Source organism: Balaenoptera ricei, chromosome 5 (assembly GCF_028023285.1).
Source record: "Balaenoptera ricei isolate mBalRic1 chromosome 5, mBalRic1.hap2, whole genome shotgun sequence".
NCBI lineage: Eukaryota > Metazoa > Chordata > Mammalia > Artiodactyla > Balaenopteridae > Balaenoptera > Balaenoptera ricei.
The window spans coordinates 41,695,747-41,712,305 of record NC_082643.1 but is presented as its reverse complement, the minus strand read 5'-3'; the positions used below and the strand labels follow the sequence as shown (position 1 = coordinate 41,712,305).

Genomic DNA, 16,559 nt, shown 5'->3' with positions numbered 1-16,559 from the left:
GGAAGCTGGGCCACAAGCAGTCATCACATATGGGAAATATTTACATTGCCTGAGTGGGCTCAAGTTTGATGTAGCATAAATGGTATTTTCAAGAGCTCCAGTTCCCCAGATTTTCCATGGCTGCAGTATATGTCTTGTCTCTACTGAGAAATATGCTAGTCTAGGGAGTAATGAATAAGCATTCTTCCAGGCACTGTAGTCATAGCCCTTTGTTTTTGGCCAAGTTTAGTGTGACTGTTTCACGTATGATTTTGTTCTTCATGAGCTGGATTGGAAAAAATGAAAACCTGGTCTAAAAATAAATATACCAGACATTTAGCCACTAATCAGTAAACATTTGTTATAACTAGGGTCTGTAAGATCCAAATAGCAGGCTCATGCCACCTACTAAGAGTCCAGTGCTGGTCAAAATTCTGTTCTGTGTTTTACCTTTTCTAACCCAACAAGGAAGTAAGGAATCACAGAAAGGAAGGAATTGCATAAAATAATGTATAAAGCAAATTGTCGAAAAAAAAAGAAAGTAGATAGAATTGGAACTAAATGTTCATATTTTGGGAATTTATGCAGTCTTCTTAAAAATGTTTTGATAATGGCCTTACCAGAATTTTCAGTGTTTTAAATGCTGCCACTGTAGCATATTCAGGTAAATCATAAAGGCATATTTGGGGGTAAAGATAGGAGCCAATAATGTAAAATATTGCTTTCTTCCAAAAATGGTTAGGATTTGAGAGGTGACCCCAGAAAAGAAATTATAGGTGTTAAAATACTGTCACAAATTGTGTTTGCCAAATATTTTCAGCTCTCTGTTCTCTGGTCACAAAACAGAATTATACTTCTCCCCATTTTTGAAGTGAATCATGGCCATGTAACTTTGTTTGGCCAATGAAAAATGAGCAGAAGTGACGTGTCTCACTTCCAGGTAGAAGTTTTAGGTGCCACTGTCCAGATCACCGTGTGCCCTTCCTACTGCTCTGGGATTGTGGGAGCACATATTAGGGTCCTTGAATGAGTATGATGAGCTGAGGCTCCTGCTGACCCACAATGGACAATAGTATAAGTCAGAAATAATTTTTGTTATGGAACTGGTTGTTTGTGCTGCATCACTTAGCCTATCCTGACTAGTAAAGATATAGACATGGAGGCAAAAAACAAAAACAAAAACAAAACAAAACAAAACATAAGACCCCAAAACCAAAACCAAACAAAAATCCCTCTTCAAGTGTTTGGATAGAAAATGGGGTTTCCCAAGTAAAGAAACAGGTTGTCAATAATATACAATTGTGCATTGTAGGTCCCTTAAGAGAGCTCTAGAGCCAGCCTGATGGAAAGGATTGTGCTTGTTCAATTTTGGAGTCAGGTTTGAATTTTAAGGAGCTAAAAATGATATTAAAAAAGATTCGTGTTCATTGATATATGTATTAATGAGAAGTAACATACAATAAAACTGTCAACAATGATGACATTCGAAAATTAAGAATTGAAGTGAATGGGATAGAGATTCTACTTTTTCTTTCAAGAATTCAAACTTTTCTTTGAAAGAGCTTGAAACAATTTTATATTTAAAAGTACAAATATGGGAAAATTTACTGCCATTCCCCAATAAAAATCTAAAGCTTTAATAATTTTTAAAACTGTGTTTTAGATAAAACATGGTGATCAGGATTAAGAAAATTCAGAATATGCTTGTCCTGAAAAAGCATCCAAAATCAAGGATTTAGAAGGAAAAGGAGTATCATAGTTTACCTGTATAAAAGCCAAGGCACATATGGTCTACTCATAGCATAGATTGCTTTGAAGAAACTTGTTCGTTAACTGTAAATATAATTTTTAATTCCAGTAAAGTCTAAGTATGTTCCAATTCTTGATTCATTGCATTATCTTTTAAAATTCTCTCGTTTCTTGCAGTTTTCCCCAAAGTCTATCTGAACCCTCAGAATTTTTTTCCTGAAATCCAGCCCATGTCCCCTCTTTTTTCTTTTATCCTTTTAAAAAATCCCCTCTTCCAGCTTCAAGCAGTTTCTTTCCTTGATTCTCTTAGCTTTCTCTACCCATTACCCGAATTCTATAAAACTGAAGCCAAGAATGAAGCAGAGAGACTGAATATTCTTTGGAGTGAAAAAGGCCAAGAGTCAAAGACAGAAATGCTCTGTAGCAATCAAGAAGAGATAACATATGAAAAAATATATAATATACATGTTCCTTTTGTTTTTTCCCTATGTTTGATGTAGTTATGAGGGTTAAACTTTCAAGGAACTAGCCTTTGTTTATCCTGGGAGCAGCCCACTGGTTACTTCTAAAGAGACAAGCCTCTTTTTTTAATTTTTTTTTATTTTTACACTTTATTTATTTATTTATTCTTTTGGCTGTGTTGGGTCTTCGTCTCCGTGCGTGAGCTTTCTCTAGTTGCGGCGAGCGGGGGCAGCTCTTCATCGCGGTGCGCGGGCCTCTCCCTATCGCGGCCTCTCTTGTCGCGGAGCACAGGCTCCAGACGCGCAGGCTCAGTAGTTGTGGCTCACGGGCCTAGTTGCTCCGCGGCATGTGGGATCTTCCCAGACCAGGGCGCGAACCCGTGTCCCCTGCATTGGCAGGCAGACTCGCAACCACTGCGCCACCAGGGAAGCCCAGACAAGCCTCTTTTAAATACAGATATTGTGGTTTTCCCCTTGAAAGGAGCTGGAACTGATAAAAGGATAAACTATACGCTCCAGCCCAGCCCGCTATGGAGTACACACCTTAATGGTATTTTGAAGGGTATTATGACAATTTATGGATAATGTTCCAAAATGCTAATCACTCAGAAAACATTTCCGGTATGTCTTTCCTCCCAGCATCATCCCTGTTTGGCTTTATTTTCATAGGAAATATCTGATCTCGAAGAGCTACTATATTTCCTATTTCAGAAATCCAAATCATCAAGCTGATTTATGATAGTACAGTTTGAAGCTCTGTCAGACCTCATTGTCATGCACCACTGAAGTACATCAACAAATTGCACCCATCAACTAATATTTGGACTTGTTTAACTCCCTGTCATTATTTAATTAGGCTCAAAAATGTCACTGTAGGCAAAGAACTCACTGTTTTCCTGTACTTAAGAAATTCTTGTTGAAGTGGAGGAATATTTTTTCCTGGCCCCATAAATTAGAGACAGTAAGATAAATAGAGAGTTGACAGATATACAAGAAGCAAAGTTAGCTCCCAGTTATATAACACCAATAAATTATTAAAGAATGAAATTTTGTCTTAGCTGGAAGTCATAAATGTTTCAGCCTACACTTTTCACTACCCTCTACATCTATGAACAAGAAGTAGTACAGAATATATGAGCTTTAACTTTGTCTAGATAATAAGTTTGGTGCACTTAGTTGAGTATGAACTATCTCAAAAATGTATACTTCAAGAAACTGCCATTATAAAAAAAAAAAGAAACTGCTGGCAACAATTCTAATTGTTCATTTACAATAAGTTTCTGTGAAGAGGAGTCCTTAAGGAAACAAAGTTAAGCATGTGTTATGTCTCTAAACCTTAAGAGGATGGCTTCTTAGAGATATCTGCTTTGATTTGGGGACATGGTTTTAAAATACAGGGTCTGGATGGATACGAAGCTTACAAAACATAGCCCAGATAAATGAAGATAAGGTTAGTAGAAATTTTAAACCATATTTCCCACAGAATAATCAAAAGATAGGATAGTCCTTCCTCTTTTAATTCTGTTTATGGTACCTGGCAAACTCTTTTCCATCACATTCTATCTTTAAACAAGTCTTCAAAGCTTTAAAATTATGACCCTCAGTTTGTATATACTCTTTTTTAACCTTAGATAAAATATGTGACAGAATGAGATTAGGCTATTCCCTGTCACAAAAAAATAGAACGCTCTTGTGTATTCTTTGAAAAGAAGAAATTAATGGTCCCTAAGAAAGTTTTCTTTAATATTAATCCACTATCTACATCACACTAGGTGTTGCCCAAAACACACATGCGTGCACACACATGCACACACACACGAAGCAGTACCTTCTTTTTGCAAATTTATGATTCATTGTCAGCACGTATCATACAAGAAAAGGAATAGCAAAATGATAGGGATATAAATAAGAAGATTTCAAAGGAAATTTATTGAGGTTTCACCTGAGAAGAAAATGTTGTGATTTTTTTAACAGTATGAAATAATGACTAAGAGTTACCGTACAGCTCTTGCCATTTTCTTTAGGGAATAGTATTCCTTATGCTGAGGGGGAAAGGCAAGTTTAATAACTTAATGAGACAACCTAAATGGATATCATAGAGAGGGGATAAAATCATACATTCTGGAACTTTGAGGAAAAAACATTTTTACCTTTATTTTCAATGGAAGTATCTATTTTATGTGACCATTTCTATTGTTTCTAGAGTTATCTGAGTCTATTGAAGGTGGTTGTGTGAGACTTTCATAACGCAATTTATGTCTGTCAAGAGGATATCTGAATTCCATTGAAATAATAAAGTGGTGGAATGAAAAAGAGATGCCATATGTCACTGAAGATTATTCTGCTGATGTTTTCAGTATCCTTTTTGTAACATTAGTTATGAAGCCAGTGGCATAACTAATAAAGTACAAAAGGAGAAAAAATAATACCCAAATATAATCATAGTATATGATGCTTTTAAAATACGCTATCTTCAAAGTGTCATTGCAGATTTGTTTTTACTTAAACATTATCTTGAGCATCTCAGAAAATTTCGATTATGTGACCTTTCAAATGAGTAACACTGAGCCCATAACCATGTTTGTCCCTCTGTTTCATCTCATCACTGGTTTAGTCTAATGTTGTTCTGCAACTGATAAAATAAAAATCTGCCCTCATGCACCTACTGGGTTACTCTCCTCAAAGAGCAGCCTGAGAGGTATAAGGAATGGAAGGAAGAAATATTACTTAATTAGCCCATGGGCATTTTCATGGGTAGTTGTCAACATCCAGGGGCAAGGAAGCATCACCAAGTAAACAGAAAAATATCACCTCTCACTATCATATTTCCTTCATTCCACATTACAGTTTTTCACACTTTAACATTTTGAAATTGGTATTTGTCTCAGAATTGATGTGTACACTGATATAGAAATTCACGCAAAGTTCATACAAAGGAGTCAATGTTACCCGATGTTAAAAAAAATATGACAATAAATTAATGACCTTTACTTCCTCATTCTCTGCCTCGGCTCTATTTTCTATTCTCTTCCTCTTTCTCCCATTGAAAGGCAACGTGGTTTATTAGAGAGACCATCAGCTGTGGATTCCAACAAATTAGGGTTTGAACGAGAGTCCTAATTGTGGACTATTTTGATCTTCATTTTTTTTTCTCCATGGGAGAGTAATAAGGTCATTATCACAAACTGTTGTGAAGTCTAATGAAATAGCACGAAGTCTGTAGTAGAAAACAAACGTAGTAAATAATAATTGGGTCCCTCTTCCAGTGCTTGGGGTGTCTACCAGGCTCCAATTCGCTGGAACTCCTTGTTTTATTTTCCTACCTTCCCTCATATAACCCTCATTTTGTTATTGTTAAAGTAGACTTCAATGGAAAAACAAACAATACAATAACAGAGGCAGAAACAAAAAGATTATTCTTCCACATGTAGTGATATAAGACCAAGTTAATACATTCCCAACTCAATGAAAAAGAAAACTATTTCCAGTTCATTTGTTTCTAAGTAATAAAAGCTGGGTTTTAAGTATCCAAAATTTCAGTTTAAATATCAATTTAACCTTTCCTTGAAAAACATTGAAAACAATTTGTAAGATAAAAATGGAGGAATTCTTTCTCAATATCTATAAAATACAGACATATTAATGGCAGAATCCAATCAAGTCACTTCTTAAAAATACCACATTCATCAGGAAAACATCAGATCTCTGTAATATTCCAATCCCTACCCTACCTCAAACTTCAGTAACAACCCCTCTAGTCCAAATAATTTAGAATCTCTTGGTCCCTTATCCAGTTTTGAAGGAGATGACAGGCTGAGAAAAGGAAGTGAAGGATTATTAACCCTTGGCTGTATAAGGGTCTTTATCCCTTTTATAGCAATCATAGGAACAGTTTGGGCTGAAACCCTTAAAATCTGGCAACTCCTCCTACCCATGCGTTGTTGACATCAGACAGTGGAGGCTTGTGAACCAAAGTTTGATATTCTGCTTGTTTGGGTTTTAGTCAATTTTGCTTTAAGCTTTGAAATGTTTATTGTGGCAGACTCTATCTAGGACATTTCTACTTGTTGTATCTTAGTTAATGGGAAATTTGTAGATAGGCAACAATCATTAAATATTCATATCCAAATCATTGCCGTCTTTCCTGGTTTTTGGCAGTCAGAATCTGAAACAAGGCTATTTATTTGTATGCTATTTTCTCAACTCAGAAAGTACCTTTTAGGAACTGTCCGGGTTTTGTTATTTTTGCATTTACTGTAATTTGACTACACAATTTATATCTATTCCAAAAATTGGAGAGATGTTTCCAATTAATAAGACATGGTGGAAAAAATTAGTGAAGAATCAACTTCTGTACACACATAAAATAATTTAAAAGCCCAAAACCAAAACTAAAAATAACTTGTAGTATTTCTTTGCTTAAGGACACTCAGCTTACTGTATCTACGTCTAACATTAAATCTGCTTTCATCCATTCACACGTGTTCATCTTGGATAGTCTTTGGATCAATATAAGTGCATTAACTACTTAATGTTTACTTGGTTACACTGATTCACCACCAGAGAGTGATTAGTATCAATTCCCTGAGAAAAGGGTTCTTACTGCATGTGGCGAGGCATGTAGCATGAAACTGGTCCCTTACACTAACATCCTGAATCAAAGATGCGAAGTTTACTCATGGGGTTTTTAAAAAAATAATTTAGAGCATATTCCAAAGTATCACTATAATATCATTCCTGTGTAGCTGAGAAGTTTTCTAGAAGTGTAATCTCTGTTAATTAAGTTTGAATATCTAGTCTACTTTTTAAAAGTATGTGTATGGGACTTTCTAAGATCATTTTCTCTGTAGCAACCTTTTTATTAATTTTATGGTTCTTTCTTGTATCAGAACTTTTCCAGTTTCAGTTATAATTATAGCCAACATCAGCAAAAAAAAAAAGAGGAATTTATTAGATCACAAAATTGAGAAATCCAAGGATAGCTCAGGCGTCAGGCATGGTATATCAATTTGGGTCTAATCAGGAGAGAGAAACCACATAGTAATTTGAACAGGGAAAGTTTAATATAAAGAATTATTAACTGTAACAGAGGATTAGTGTACCAAGTGACTGGCTTGTAAAAAAGTAAAAAGAACTCTCAAGAATATAGGTATAGGGGCTTCCCTGGTGGCACAGTGGTTAAGAATCCGCCTGCCAATGCAGGGAATACGGGTTTGAGCCCTGGTCCGGGAAGATCCCACACACGACAGAGCAACTAAGCCCGTGCGCCACAACTACTGAGCCCGTGAGCCACAACTACTGAGCCGGTTCACCTAGAGACCGTGCTCCGCAATAAGAGAAGCCACCACAATGAGAAGCCCACGCACTGCAACGAAGAGTAGCTCACTGCAACTAGAGAAAGCCTGCACGTGGCAACAAAGACCCAATGCAGCCAAAAATAAATAACTAAAATAAATTTATATACTAAAAAAAAAAAGAATATAGTAGATATAAAGAGCAGCCATGAGCCCGAGAAGTGTGATTGATTGCCCAAGGAAACACCCACCCCTCCCAAACCCCCATCCCCCGCTGAGATCCAGACCTCTTCGGAGAGGGCATGACCTTGGCTCACTAGATGGTTGAACATCACTCTGGTGTGGCACTGGCAGAACTTCCTGAAAGTCCTCCCTTTGGAACTTGCCTGAAATGTGCCCTCCAGAGTGCCAGAAAATCCATGGAGAGCTGTCTCACTGGAGGTACTCTGCTACAAAAGGGCCTGAGGAGGTGTGGGGAAAACTGCTGGCCACTGAATATGACGGCCGGTGTGTACTGCAGGTGCTTGATGCAGAAGAAGCTGCCAGAGCTGCAGTTGCTGGGCACTGAGGCCTTTGTACACTGGAAGGGCTGGGAGCTGGAGGAGCTGCAAGTGCTGTGGGAACCTGCAGAGCCAACACTTAGGAACCAGGAAGCAACACCCGCTTTCTTCTGCACTGTCTCTCTCACGCCCTCTACTGACAGAATTTTAACATGGTGCCAACTGGCAAAGGAAACATTCTCAGAGGGACGTATCTATTTTCACAGAGCATTCAAAAAGGATGGATTTAGAGCAAACGTGGTGAGATCCCAAGATTCAAATGATGTCAGCAGGATTTGCTAAATACTGTTTCTTAGTCTTTCTTTCCTCTGGGTGGCTTCATTCTAGGCTGGCTGCCTCCATATTGTGGTACGATGAATTCAGGCACTTAGCAGCCGAAGAGCTTTTCCTCTCAGCAGTTGTAACAAAAATCCTATTATTATTGTTGATTCAGATTTGTCTGACTTTATCCACATGCCATCCCCAAACCAGTGTGGCTGGGTTGTGTGTGTGTGTGTGTGTGTGTGTGTGTGTGTGTGTGTGTGGTTTTCCCTCATCTGGCATTATGTTTCTGCTTCCCTTACCTTTACCCTCATCAGACTGATATTACCAGACTAAGGCAGGTTGTACTGGGTAGGCCAAAACAATTTTGGATAAATAGGGGCACTAGCTGAAGAGTAAAACTTCAGAATTTCTTGCATGCCTTAAAAATGTGCCCTATGCCCTTTTGAGCTTCTTCATTTTCTTAAATCGTTTTTATAAGGTTCTAGAGCTTGAATAAAATTTAGACCATCTAGCTTAATCAAGTCCCTTGACTTTACACCAAGAGGAAAAACTACAAAGACAAAATACTAGGGTCTGAATTAAGTCTTGAATCCAGGATTTTTGTTGAAACAGAATAAAAAACTTAAATGTAACTTTTTTTTCAAAGATGAGAGGATGTATTTACTTAACTAAACATTCTCGCAGCAATAGTAGTGCATATGTGCCATCTAATACAACTCAGCAAAAAAAAGGAAGGAACTACTGATATACACAAAAATTGGGGTGGATTTTAAAGGCATTATGCTGAAAAAAGCCAATTTCAAAAGGCTGCCTACAGTGTGATTCAATTTTATAAAATATTCTTGAAATGGGTCACAAAATTATACTGACAGAGAACTGAGATGTGATTGCCAGCACCTGAAGTTTGAGAGAGGGTTGACTATAAAGGGGTAGCATGAAGGAGTTTCTTTTGGGTGATTGGACAGTTCTGTATCCTGATTACCATGGTGGTTCAACAAATCAATACATGGGATAAATTTCATGGGACTAACTATACTATACCAACCCCCACCCCCACATGCACACAAATGAATGCATGTAAAAACTGGCAAAGCACGAATAAGGTCTGTATTTTTATTAATGGTATTGTACAAGTGTTAATTTTCTGGTTTTGATCACTGTACTATGGTTTTCAAAGGTGTTTATCTTTAGGGGAAGCTGGGTAGAGAGTACATGGGAAAACTCCATGATTTTTTGCAACTTCCAACACAAGGGTAAAATTATTTCAAAATAATGGTTAAAAGTAACAGTAAATTGAGGCTGGATTTCTGATAGTGAATCAGGAAATTGAAAATCAGTTCTCTTTCAATTTTTTATTTCTTCACAGTGAACAAAATTAATTATTAATAATTCATTTGTATACATAAGAAAAAAAACAAATGGGTGCTTATACTATTTATTCCAATAATCACAGATATTTTAATAATATCAGGGGAAAAAGCAACAAAAACAATTTCAAAACATACAAATGAGGAAAAAGGAAAGTTAGAATGGACTCTAAGGTACTGGATTAGTACTGTGCTAGTGACTGATGACTGAGTTCCTACTAGCTCTTTGCTCTTGTAGGAGAGTAGATTTGCTCAGGTAGAGGCAAGCAGAAGATGGATCCCAGGCTGAAGTAGGCTCCAAATGGTAAAATAATAACATCCCAAACCACTGTAGGACAAAGGTTGGAATCAGAAGAAGGAGAAGGAGGAAGAGGAGGAGGAGTAGGAAGAGGAGAAAAAGAAGAAAAAAAAATGCTCAAACAGAAACTGTTTTTGAATGAAGAAGCTTAGCTGTTAGAATATAAATTTTATTTATTTTATGAAGCAACATCAAAAGGCTGGAACAATTATCGGTGCATAGCAACTGAACCAGGCTATATGGGAACAATGCTTATAACCATGCGGTCCTCTTAATTTCTTTCAATGTTAGGAATCAAAAAGAATTTTAATGTTTGCCTTATATTATTCAAGAAAACTATAGCACAGGTAGATTATTCCCTAGACATACACAAGGTGAATATATCCAGTTTGCTTAATATTTCCAACTGAAATTTTCCATTAAGAAAAAAAGACAATTCACATTAAGAAATTATTCAAATAAAGTATCCTTTTTTCTTTGTTAAATTCCTAAATAACACATAACTTTCTAAAGGACATACAGCTTTAGGATGAACATAGTTAAGTACTGATGAAGTAAGGATGGTTATGTCTCAGTCATTGATGGTCAGTCATTTTCAACTATCCACAGTTTTATAGGCTTCCTTTTATAGGCTTTATAGTTCTTTTCTTTCTTTTTTTTGTTCTTCAAGGACAGCAAATTTAAAATGCATAAAAGTAACAATCTAATTGAGTGATAAATTTCTAAACCTGTATTCTACTCTCTACTCATATATTCCTATTATAATGCCCTCCTGATTAGTAAGAGAGTCTGTGCCCCAGAACTATTCTTCTATTTTGGTCACTATATTTTGAGTTTGGTCTAATGGTACACTAAGTAAAAGCCTGGGAGAAGTTATCAAGTCTAGCTGTAATTAATTAAACATTATATAAGATTTTCCATATAGTTAAAATATGATGTAAATCTTCTCTTCCATGTGAAAAATGAGTTGTTCTGCTGTAAGGATTTTGTTTCCAGGTAAAAATTGAAATATATTTACAGTGTCTTCCTTCAAGCATATGAAAAGATGGTATCTTGTGAAATCTTCTAAATAAAATAGGAGTAACCTTTTAGAAATCCTTTGAAAATTATATAATTGTTCCCTGTGGAATAAACCATGTGCTTGCATAGGCAACAGCTAGAAATGAGCCACCTATCTCAAGAAGGCATTCCTCCTGCCCATCCCTACCCTGCCTGATCCCTGGGTCTCCCTCAGATCCCCTTCTCTCAGACAGCGCCAGGCCGGGGTGGGAACAGGGTTGGGGCCGAGCCCCACAGCTGCCCCCCTCCCCTCCCCTTTTTGTATAATTTAATAAAGAAACGGTCGCGCTTCTGTTTTTTTTTTAAAAAAAAAAAAAAAAAAAAAAAAGAAGGCATTCCTTACCTTAGCAATACATTAGACAGATTCTGGGAGTCCGTTATTAGTGTATTCATGTACCATAGATTATTCACATTAACTAAGCTCAAGAGAATGATAGAGAAGACCAGAACTCCAACCCCACTTTTACTTGAGCTGGATTCCTTTCATCAGTAAAATCATTGTCTTTGTTCCATGCAATTAAGATATATGAGAAAGCTAGGTGACTTTTGGAAGGTGACTAGGTGGGCCTGAAATCTGAAGAATGGGCATTCTGTGTAACAAGTGTAATAATTAAACTAAGCCATTCACAATAGGGATGAACTTGGTGGTAGATTGAAATAGCCTACTGGTTAATAATCCATTAACTTGGACCTTTTCATGGACAATGTTTTTTGTGTTTTTTTTAAATTTATTTATTTTATTTTTGGCTGCGCTGGGTCCTTGCCGCTGCGCGCGGCTCTCTCCAGCTGCGGCGAGCGGGGGCCACTTCTCTCTGCGGTGCACGGGCTTCTCACTGTGGTGGCCTCCCTTGCCACGGAGCACAGCACGGGCTCCAGGCGCGCGGGCTTCAGTAACCATGGCTCGCGGGCTCTAGAGCGCAAGCTCAGTAGTTGTGGCGCACGGGTTTTGTTGCTTCGTGGCATGTGGGATCCTCCCAGACCAGGGCTCGAACCCGCGTCTCTTTCATTGGCAGGCGGACTCCCAACCATTGCGCCACCAGGGAAGCCCCATGGGCAATGTTTAGATGAGAACTGATAGCACTGGCTTCATGGCTTCCAAGGGTTTTCACCAGTAGGTACATGTACCTAAACAAATTAACTTCTCAGAACCTCCTAATACTTTTTTCTTAAAGGTTGTTGTAAAGAGCAATTAAGTAATATTAATATGTACCACCTATGTAAAAGCTTCTCAAAGAAGATAGTTTCCTCCTAGTCCACTACCTATATCAGTTTTAAAGCTAGAAAGAGTTTTGAGCTAAGGAATGACTTCAGTTACTTATCTCCAAGCAGCAGCAAACTTGAGTTCAGTTGAAGAGTTGAACATGCAAATATCCAGAGAAACAGTCAAACTTCATGATTCTTGACTTATTTATAAATGGTGCATAAAGAATAACAATATGTTAGTTTTAAATGGAAAAAGCCAAGACAATCAGATTTAAAGTAACTAATGTCCAATTTGAAAAATAATTTTTATGGCAAATCAAGATAGTTTCAATGGGCAGCACATTGAAATGAAAAAGATCAGGGAGTCTGAGTTTGACTGACTTGCTTTAGAATTCCCAACTCTTTAGCACAGCTCCTGGAAGCTACTGAACACTCATGAATTGCTACTTCTACATTGGCAAAACAATAATAATTATAAAAATTACTTGGTGAAGGTAAAAACAAATAATATGTTAAGGTGAGCAAACTGACGCACAGTGGCATGCAGTCCTTAGCACTGCACTTTGTAGGTATGTTCATGTAAACTTCAGAATACTAAGATGAAACGTCTGTGTCTGGTGTCTGTGCTTGACTGAGGCTTATATCCACGGATACCGATGGTCAACTTCTCTACTGACTGAGCTTTCCATGAGCAGAGTTTTCTAAATACTAGAAAATACTAGAGCTCTAGAAAAGTGTGCTTAACTGCTAGTAACATTTTCCTAACTCAAAGAGACTTAGTTTGTTTGCTGTCTATGATGGATCCCTTCCAGGGCCTCCTCCACATTGTTGGGGTGAAGAGGAAGAAAGGCAGGAAACTTTCACTAGATCTCCAAGGAACTAGGCTAACACTTTCACACCTACGCCTTGGAACAATTTGTATATCTTTTTTATGATGCTCAATTTGCCTTTTTCCCTTTTCACTTTTACTATTTGTGTTTGCATATATTTCCTTATATTTCATGGGCTTGAAGCTTAATTTGTCCCCAAATCTTTTTAAATGTTAAGAGATTCTTCTGTTTCTAAAATTTATAGCCACAATATCTCTCTGCCATTTGCCCAGGCTGGTTATTTAAAAGGCAGCTCACACCTCTTTTCTGTGTGTTATACCGTGCCCCATACTGCGGGGGTCCCATAAAGTGACTTTGAAAACAGTGTGCCATGGCTCTTTGCATATTTTTACTGGAGTAAGGGGCTCCTACTGGTTCCAAACATTTTCATTTATAATCAATGTAAATGCTCTACCTCCAATCCCAGGAAGAAACTAATTTTATAAGTAGACACATTCTTTAAATAGGATTTTATGGAATGGGACTACATATACTATTAGATTTAGGAAAATCTTTAAAGTTTTGTAGAGTTTATTATGATGAGCTTTATAATTTTAAAAAGCTTGATATGGAGGCCACTCGAGCCCTGGTTTTTGTTCAGCCCCAATAACTTTGACAAGTGATTTAGTGTTTCTTTACAGCAGCTCTTCCTCATCTTTACAATAGGTCTTATATAACATCCTTCCTGTACTTCCATCAATAACTGCAATAAATATATACTGAAATACAATATTCTATGCAAAATTTAGATATAAAATTCTATATAAAACAAGATTTTTATGGATCACCAAAAACATATTATAATTTAACAAAAAGGAGATAATTTGTCTTTTCTTTAAAAAAAACTAGGTAATACTACCAAACAGTACATAAGTGAATTTGATTTATTTAAAACACACACATGCACACACATGAGAGTGCACTTGGGGTAGGCAGCTCAGAAATACAAATCAAATTACTAGGCCAGATAAAGATTTTTTTCATCATTATATATCATATTACAAATTGATGGATTTCTGAGAGACCAAAATTAATTAATTTTTTAAAAATATGTGACATCTGTACAGGGCTTTATATATATATTTTTATCTTATTCTAATGAAAGCTATCTATTCTAACCCTTTCTTGGGTTTTCCTATTGAAGGCATTCACTATATACAATGCTCTGAAATTGCCAAAGGACAGCCAATATTCAAAACTCTCCCTTCTGCAATTTTGAGTTCAAAGATCCATAGAGCTTTGGATGTGAGACAAGTTACGGGTCATAGCTTTGGTTGTTTTTTGTGTTAATAAATGGCTTCTCATTATTTCCTTTTCCTTTAATCTCTGGTTATAATAGGCTGCCATTTTAGTTGCAGACATATGCTGACCAAACAGGAACAAAGATATGAGATAAAAGTTTATTTGAGCTGCAAGTTTATAGCAAGCATGAATGCAAGTTGATTAGGGAGCCTGTGGTGAGGCTTATAGTCAGAGTCTCATAAAAATATATCACCTTGATACTGTTGCATTTGAAACTGTCTGCTGGAATGCCTTTGTTACTGATTATTCCTTGCAAAGTGATGTTGCATTTGAAACTGTCTGCTGGAATGCCTTTGTTACTGATTATTCCTTGCAAAGTGAACTGACCAAGGATCTGGCTGTTGTTCTTACCCTTCCCCCCTCCACCCCTTCCCCCCTCCACCCCTTCCCCCCTCCACCCCTTCCCCTTGCCTCCCTTTTTTTTTTTTTTAATGTATTTTTTTAAAGTCTTTATTGAATTTGTTACAATATTGCTTCTGTTTTATGTTTTGGCTTTTTGACCACGAGGCATGTGGGATCTTAGTTCCCCGACCAGAGATCGAATCACACTCCCTGCATTGGAAGGCAAAGTCTTAACCACTGGGCCACCAGGGAAGTCCCATTGCCTCCCTTTTAAAAGCACTAAAGACAAAGGTGAAATTTGGCTCCTGCAGGAGCTCAGTGTGGGTGAAATGGAATAGTCCTTCAGAGCAGTCAGGATAATTATCCAGCCACTTTGGCAAATTTACCGACATCTGTTCCAGAGTCATTTTTGCTGCACAAATCTGCCATTAACAAATAGTGAGGACTTTAATTAACTGAGCATACCAAGGAGTGAAACTCTGATAAGATGGCACCATCTGGAACAGAGAGATGTAAAACTCTCTCCTCTGCTGTGTTGATTAGGTATTATATTAAAATTTGTCTTGATCACAAATGATTCCCCTGCTGTGTAGGGTTAATGGCAAAGACTTTATGATTTGAGATACTTTGCTCAGGTATGCCACAGCATGAAAATGTAAATTTCCTGAGTTTGAGATTTTTCCTATGGTCTTTTGTTAATGCCCCATTAGTACTCTTTAACTTTGCACACTCCACAAAGAATCATGTTGATCAACTTTGAGCTTCAAGAAGAGGTCAGCCAGGGCTTCCCTGGTGGCGCAGTGGTTGAGAATCTGCCTGCCCATGCGGGGGACACGGGTTCGAGCCCTGGTCTGGGAAGATCCCACATGCCGCGGAGCAACTGGGCCCGTGAGCCACGACTACTGAGCCTGCGCGTCTGGAGCCTGTGCTCCGCAACAGGAGAGGCCGCGACAGTGAGAGGCCCGCGCACCGTGATGAAGAGTGGCCCCCGCTTGCCGCAACTCGCACAGAAACCCAACTCGCACAGAAGACCCAACACAGCCAAAAATAAATAAATAAATATTAAAAAAAAAAAAAAAAAAAAAGAAGCAGTCAGCCGAACCAGCAGTGTCAAACCCTTGACAGCTGTCCTTAACAAACTTATCTGAAAATTTACAGTCAGGATAATCTCCCTAGAAAAATTCACTTATGCACATAATCACAGACTTTTGGATACGATTTCAAGGGAGGCATCATAGACTCTTTGAAGGCCATTCATACTAAATCCGTGGATCCCGGATTATATATCTGTTCATCAGACACACTCTTACCGTCTCTTGTACATGCAGCATTGCATCCATTTCATTCCAGCCGCCTACCTCATTTAACTGCTTGATTTGACCAGATTTTTCAGGTTCTTCAGCAAACATGAACTTTGGATTTGGAAACTAAACGGGTTCCAGGGAATTCCCTGACGGTCCAGTGGTTAGGACTCCGTGCTTCCACTGCAGGGGGCCCGTGTTCCATCCCTGGTCGGGGAACTAAGATCCCACAAACCATGAAGTGTGGCAATAAAATAAAATAGAAATTAAACTGGTTCCAATTTGGTTGACTTTAATGGCTCCCAACTGAATAAGTTTCACTACTGACTGGAAAAAATGATAAATTTAGATCAGTTGCAAGACATCAGTCTTGGCTTCCACAGATCTAAGGTGGGGAGTGGGGGAAAAGCTTGAAGTAGATTCTAAGAAAAGATGCATCTAGGGGACTCTTGTCACTTGCTTCTTTTTTTGTTGTTTTTGTTTTTAAGTTAATTTTTATTGGAGTATAGTT

The 16,559-nt window shown here is 37.7% G+C and overlaps 1 protein-coding gene across 3 annotated transcripts in view; it reads left to right on the top strand.

Moving 5' to 3' along the window:
* Positions 1-16,559, top strand: part of ARHGAP24 (Rho GTPase activating protein 24) — a 528,172-nt gene that overhangs the window by 318,724 nt on the left and 192,889 nt on the right. The gene's annotated exons all lie outside the window — the stretch shown is intronic.